The following is a 6,939-nucleotide window of genomic DNA, read 5'->3' as shown; positions in this document are numbered from 1 at the left end:
TGTGCTGGCTGCCTTGCGTTCACTCCGGTTTCCTCCCACAGGCCAAAAACAAAGGTTAATGGGTGAGGTGTGTGACAGACTGGCAACCCATCCACGGTTTCGCCCACCTCTGGCCCTGGGCTGCTGGGATAGAAGCTCGCTCTATAGCAAAAAAAAAGAATTAATTAATGAAGGCACACTGCCAGTAATTAAGAGATTTACTACCTCATGCTCAAGCTTAACCAACTACAGGCCTGTTGCAAAACTGGGCCAATGAGGAGGCTGTGTTTCCAGGATAAGTTGCAAAATTGTGACAGAGAATGTTGAGGCATTTAGATAAGACAATCTGCAAACATGGTTCCGGAAATGTGGTACTACTTTACAGGATGACAGACACCTGTAACTTTAATCTGAGCAACAGTTTATGTGAAAGTACAGACAGTTTGGAAACAGACCCTGGTCGCGGAGTCAAGGGCGGTTTTAGTTATGCAGTAGGAGCAAAACAGAGAGCAAGACAGCAAACTAGATCAGGTTCAGATGAGCAATATTCACACTCTGATGAAGATCGTGCAGTGAGACAGAAAGTGACGCAGCCCTGCTTCTGCTTGTCGTGACATCGCCTCTGTTCGCTGTCCACATGCAGAGGATACAGGAGCCAATTCATGGTCAAAACATCATGGTGGAGGCGGCGGGAATGTAAAAGAAAAAACAAAAAACAAAAGCGGAAAGAGCGTCAGACACGGTCGAAGCCGTGGGAGAAAATATAGCGTGAATGCGGCAGTGGGTGTTCACACGGTGTTGCAGCCATCATCATTGTTGCTTGACAGATGAGGAGGAGTTTGGGTCATACCGAAGTTCTCTTTTACAGTAGCGCCTTATCTGTGAAGCACAGCAGCAACACAGCATGCTCAAATCAAGCATGTCCACCGTAATTTTACATTTCACATAAGGCCAAAGTAAGCGTGGGAAGGGCGACATTCAATACAGCAAACCTCATTTAAGAAACCACTTCTCTGCTGAGGAGGTGGGGAAATATATTCATCAGGCCAAACGAATAGCAGGAAATGGAGTGAAACTCTCCAGTACAGGTCACGGTAACCTTTTTCTGGGACACTGACCAGAGGTAAATAGATTACCATACGAGAAAATGTGACCTGACTGCACTTTTAAACACTTTGCAGTGAAAGTGTGTCTGTTGATGTGTTGCCTGTGACATGATTCGTGTCTCTTGGAAGTTGTAGTTCGAGGTGTAACTCCAAGACTTTGATACTTACCTGATATGAGTAACGCACTAAGCTGTTTCAGATTCTGAATTTTTTTTTTAATAGCCACAAAGCAGCTGCATGTCGCCATTTTTTTCACTGTAAGGACACCCAAAACTCTATTGGTGGCTTTAGTAGTTTGTCCTGTGTTTTTTGCAATTTGCTATTAGTTTATTCATTGTTTTATTTTGTACCTGCAAACAAACCTCCTCAAACCCTCCTTTTTATTTGTTCAAGAAAAAAATGCTCCGTTAACAGATTTCTACGCCCTGGATGTGACATGCATGACTTTATTATTATTTTTATACCCAGAGATAGCAGTTATCTCAAGATTATTTTTGGTATGGTATTATTTTGAGTAGAAGGCACTTGATCAGAGTGTTAAAAACGCACTGACTCTTCCGTCTGCAATATTCCGACTCACAGAAAGTGAACGACAACATTGACAAACAGTTACGAAGCCATGGGAGACATAGTGGTTACGGGCGGATGTATATAAAATGCTTTGCCAGAGACACAGTTACGCATGTGCTGACATTTACGCTTGTATCTTGACATAAAGATTATCTCGAGATAAATGTTATCTTGGGATAAAAAAAAATAAACTCATGCTTGTCACATCCAAAAAACAAAAACACAAGCATGTCACCTCCAGGTCTCTGTAGATTTCAGTTCAACAAAAATCAGACAATGAAGATGTATACTGACAGTGTTAAAAGAATCAGACGCAACCAGCAGCTCTGGCTTACCACAAATTGGTAATCACCCAGCAAACTCTGCCTCTAGCTTAAATGTTTGAAGCATGACATAGAGACCTAAGAGACCTTTCAGTAACTGAGAACAGCACTGAAAATGTTTACTATCAAAACTGCCGTCAAATTTTTCTTCTGAAACTACAAACTTCAAATTTGAATTTTTACTGTTGGATGATCAATGTCACCATTTCATTGCCTGTGAAACCAAGTGATAAAGTTCACGGTAGACAAGTCCTGAGTATCTGATGATTTAAAACGTGTTTTAATACTATTAACAACACAGTCTTGAAAACAGTCTTGAATCTATTACTACAGCTGCATGAACCACACAACATGGCTTCAATTGTAGATAACATTTTCCAAACAACGAAACAATATATGCTAAATTGCTCAGGAAATAAATGTAAATCCTGAATTATTCAGTGAATGCATTTGAACAAGGAGGATGGGTCAGTGTAATGCCAAGATTAGGATCGTCCAAGTAAAGCTTCTCGGCATTCAACAGCAACAGGTGGCGCCTTTATGAGCACAGCCGCCATTGCTTGACAGCGACAGCTATGGGTTCATCACAGAGTGGAGACATCCCGGGGAGGGGACTGTGGAGTTAAATGTCATGTGTAAAACCGTGATTGAGCAACTGTCAGACAGTCAGCTAAATGTTAGAGGGGGGAACAAAATACCGACTGCACTGTAAGAAATTTGAGATTATTATTTTTGACAGCTATCAATTTTGAAATCGAGAAAATGTGCAGCACTAGAAGATCCGAGTAACCTTGATCTCTTCTGTCTCAAAGCTTGTACATCCTCAGATCTCCAAATACATCAATCATTTAAAGAAATCCTGCTTGTATCCCCATGAATCCCTGCCGGACGCATTCACTGAGTTGAACGAGTTCTCTGGGATTAAGGAATGAGCCGCCCGGCGACGTTTCAACAGGTTGAAAAAGTTTGTTGCTGATGGATGAGGCCGCAGGGACATGAGTGTTTGTGAAATGTAGGACGAGGACCTAACATGTCAGGAGGGGACAAATTGAATTACACCTGAGGCAGCAGGACAAGCTGACCCATATCCACACTTCCAGTCTCCACATTCATATCCACCTGTCAAAATGTTTTGGTTAAAGGTGAAGTCAATAGTGCTTGAGTGATTTATTGACAGGGACACAGCTCACAGCAGAAGCATGCCAGAAAATGAGCCTAGAACATGACACTATGACTACTATGACTACTACGTATTCTGTTTTGAAGATATTACTTATTACCTTAATATATGTTGACTTATTTATTTGTGCCATTTTAGTGGATTTTTGTCTGTCTATTTTTTATTTGCAGAGCATAGTTTTTGACATTATTTTGAGCTTTTCGAATGTCATTTAGTGTATTTGTCAACCATTGCTTTTCAGTTCCGTGTGTGTGTGTATGTATATATATATATATATATATATATATATATATATATGAGGGTCATCCAGTACGAATAGTGTTTTCTGTATCCTGGCATTCCATTTACAGCATTTCCCCCAGCTGTACTTTAATATTTAAGAGCAAGTCATGACGACAAACACAGTGGCCAGAGCCCGACACGCGCCCTTGCCACATACCGACAGCATTAAGCATTAGCATTGATCCCTGTGATACCAATTTAGCCTGGTGACACTCTGACACCAGCTCAGTGTTGTCGTGGCACCTCGCCAAGATGAAACCGCTTCACATTCCTGCTAAATTGCGAATTAGCATGTATGAAGACGGAGTCATCTCTCATACCGAAAACACTCTGCCGAGCCATCTGCCAGGAGCATCAGGACGGGGACTGTGTGTGGCCGTATAGCAGGAGATGATTCAGTTTCTGCTGAGCACACACTGCAGTCGTCATGTGACTTCCCGTTACCTTACGACGACTGTTCATATCTTGTTATGCATGTTTATTTTGGTAAAAAAAAAAAACATGATTTTCTTTTTCATGAGTTTGCCTTGTACTTGGATGAACAAAACTGTTGTCCATGACCAGAATGAAGACATGAAGAATGAGGACAACATATGGACTGGGGGAGGAAGAGAACATCTCCACACATAAACAATGAAAGCACTCCTCAGATCAGCGTGCCACTCGGGAGTTTGAGTGATGCCACGGGATTTCGCCTGTACACTGACAAGCACTAACTAATTCATGATCAACTAAAACCAGAACGGACTCACCGGCGCCGCTCATCTGCCATTTTGCCCCTGTTGGTCATTCAATGTAAACTGTATGGTAAGAGTGCCAGTCATCGTGAAACTTTCACTTGATATAATGTTGAAATGACAAGCTTTTCAAATGATATTTTGAGTTGATTTCAAAAGCTTTCAGTAGTAAGTCACAGTGCAAAACATATATTTTAAGCTGCGGAAATCATATCTCCACATCAAAACTAGACTCTCCAGTTTTGCTGGAGGCAGAGTTCAGAGTAGAAGAGCAGCAGGGTGACGCTCTCTGAGGAACCACTGCTCCTCTCCACGTCCAGAAGTCATTTGAGGTGGCTGGGTATCTGGCCAGGGCACAAGCACCTGAGAGGAGGATCCTGGCCAGAGAAGGGGGCTGTGTTGAAGGGTTTCTGAGGAGAGGCCCCTTTGCTTCGGTTACTAGATACGTGACCCGACACAGGATGCATGGATTTATTTTCCCTTTCACTTGCTGAGCGATGAGCGTCACATCACATGCTGATCAATTATGACGCCGTCCACTAATAGAACGCACTCGTAAGCAGGCGATGTATCACTTATGTCTTGTTGTTGGTATACAGGCAAAAAACACTGCCTTTCTTATGAGAAAGGAAACGTGCTGCACTGCTCCATCTACTACAAAAAGCCCCTTCTTGGCCTTTAAACTGCCAATTTGCACATTCATTTAATAGTGCTCACATGAGGAACCTGGGATTGGAAGCTGACTTCTTACATAAATCCTCGCACTGCCATCACTGGTCACATCCCTTTGAGTCACGTCACAAGACAATATCTCAGAGCGGTAAGCAATCTCTAATCAGTTCAGTGCAGCTCTAAAGATTTCCTTTCAGAACATGACTCAAGCGAAAATGGATTTTCGAAGCCGACGGATCCATGACGGGGCCATAATGAACACTTCCTCCGTGTCAGAGACGTGTTGGCTGTGAGCTTTCAATTACTGTGGCAAGTTTAGCTGCCTTACTACATCTCTGCTGCTCCAGCAAAACCAGCCAGACCCCAACATTTCATCAACCTTTTTTTTGAGGTCGGAAAAATGTGACGCTGAAAACACAAAGGATATGATGAAAGGTTTGTAACATCGGAGCAGTGCGTCACAGTGTAGCATGCAAAATGTTCAGTACTATATCTGAAGGTTTTGCTGACTGTAACCGGTAAATGTGTGTTTTGTCTTGGAAAAATGCTTTTTTGAAAAGAAGAAACCAGGGTTGAAAAGGGTCGCGTGTTTCCTTATAGATTTAAGTGACCCCCTCAAAACCCCCTATTGACACCTCAAGCCTGCAGCTTGTACATGTCAGCATTTTTCCTGAAATGGCCATTTTACCAGTCCCAGGGCTATGTATTCTAAGGTTTTGTGTGCAAGTATTGGAGCTCAGCTTAGAGGTATGCACAGTTAGAATACAGTTATGTTCACGGGTGAAGAGAAGCAAACTGTGTGAGCAAGAAAAAACAAACTCATCAAATTCACCCCGCTTGTTCAGTACACTATGGGGCGCTTTTCCACAACAATTTGTTCAACATCGTGAAACAAAATGATGTTTATTACAAAGAGCCAAAAAACTTGGAAAACCTGACTCAGATATCATTAAAAATCTCACTACTAATAAGCATTTGAAGATGCAAAATTGAAGAATGTTTGCCTCCAGTAACAGTTAAATAACAAAAGAGCTTTGAGACGACGCTCTGCAACGTGACGTTGCACATATAAACGGTCAATAAAATGACGCAGCAAGGCACCAGAGGAGGTGCGGCGTGGTTTATGAGACAGACCATTGAAAACCAATGCAGACAGTAGCAAGGATCCACTTGGCACATAGGTCAAGGAATTTGAAGAATACTCGACCATCACTGTTCCACAGTCGCACCTGAACGACTGCAGCATGATGGAAAACTCCCTAGTCTTCAGCCCGTCTGCAGCGATGGCATGTACGTCTGAGGAGCATCATTCTGGGCACAGAGAGCGATGCAGAGCTCCGTCATAAGTGATGAAGCAAAGTGGCACCAGTGCAGATAAAAGAAGTCTGCTAGTGCGGACGCCACGCGCATTAAGGTAAGACAAAACTTACCATGATGGATTGAGGATTTGTGTTTGAGGAAACGGAATAGACACCGCTAAATATTTATATTATTTACATCTGGAATAATATAATAGAAGTTGAATTGAGATTTATTTTTTATAAACCAACATCAAATTTGTTTTATCATATGTTCGATGTTCGGAAATTTAAGAATCTGAATCAGAAAAACATTTATTTCCAGAGGTGTAAAAAGCAAAACAAGAATTTGTGTGTGTGAGTGATTTTGGGCACCAATAATATGAAATTACTAAAAAAAAAAAAAAAGTTGAAAAAAGTAGACTGAAGTGAAAAGGTGAAGGTGCTGAATAGAAAATAAGTGAGTCGAATCATTTGAGTCTACGTAGTCTGGCGAAAAAGAGCGTCTGCTGTTCAGAAAACCCTCAACAGTGATCAGGTGTCAGCTCAGACTAGCAGCTCATAAATCAGAGACTTAACAGTGGTGTTGCTCTCCTATTTTAGAGATCCAGGCCACGCGCAAGCAAGAGCTGCCACTGAAAGCTTCGGCGCTCAGATGGGTAAGCCCCTAATCCCAAACAAACCCAACATTTACGTTGGGAAGTAGTCCAAGAATTAATGGTTAATGAGCTTATATAATGTTCAATGAATCTGACATTCAAGGAGAGGCAGTGGTGATAACCCATGAAGAGT

This window comes from Synchiropus splendidus, chromosome 6, assembly GCF_027744825.2.
Source record: "Synchiropus splendidus isolate RoL2022-P1 chromosome 6, RoL_Sspl_1.0, whole genome shotgun sequence".
NCBI lineage: Eukaryota > Metazoa > Chordata > Actinopteri > Syngnathiformes > Callionymidae > Synchiropus > Synchiropus splendidus.
This window is presented reverse-complemented; position numbering follows the sequence as displayed.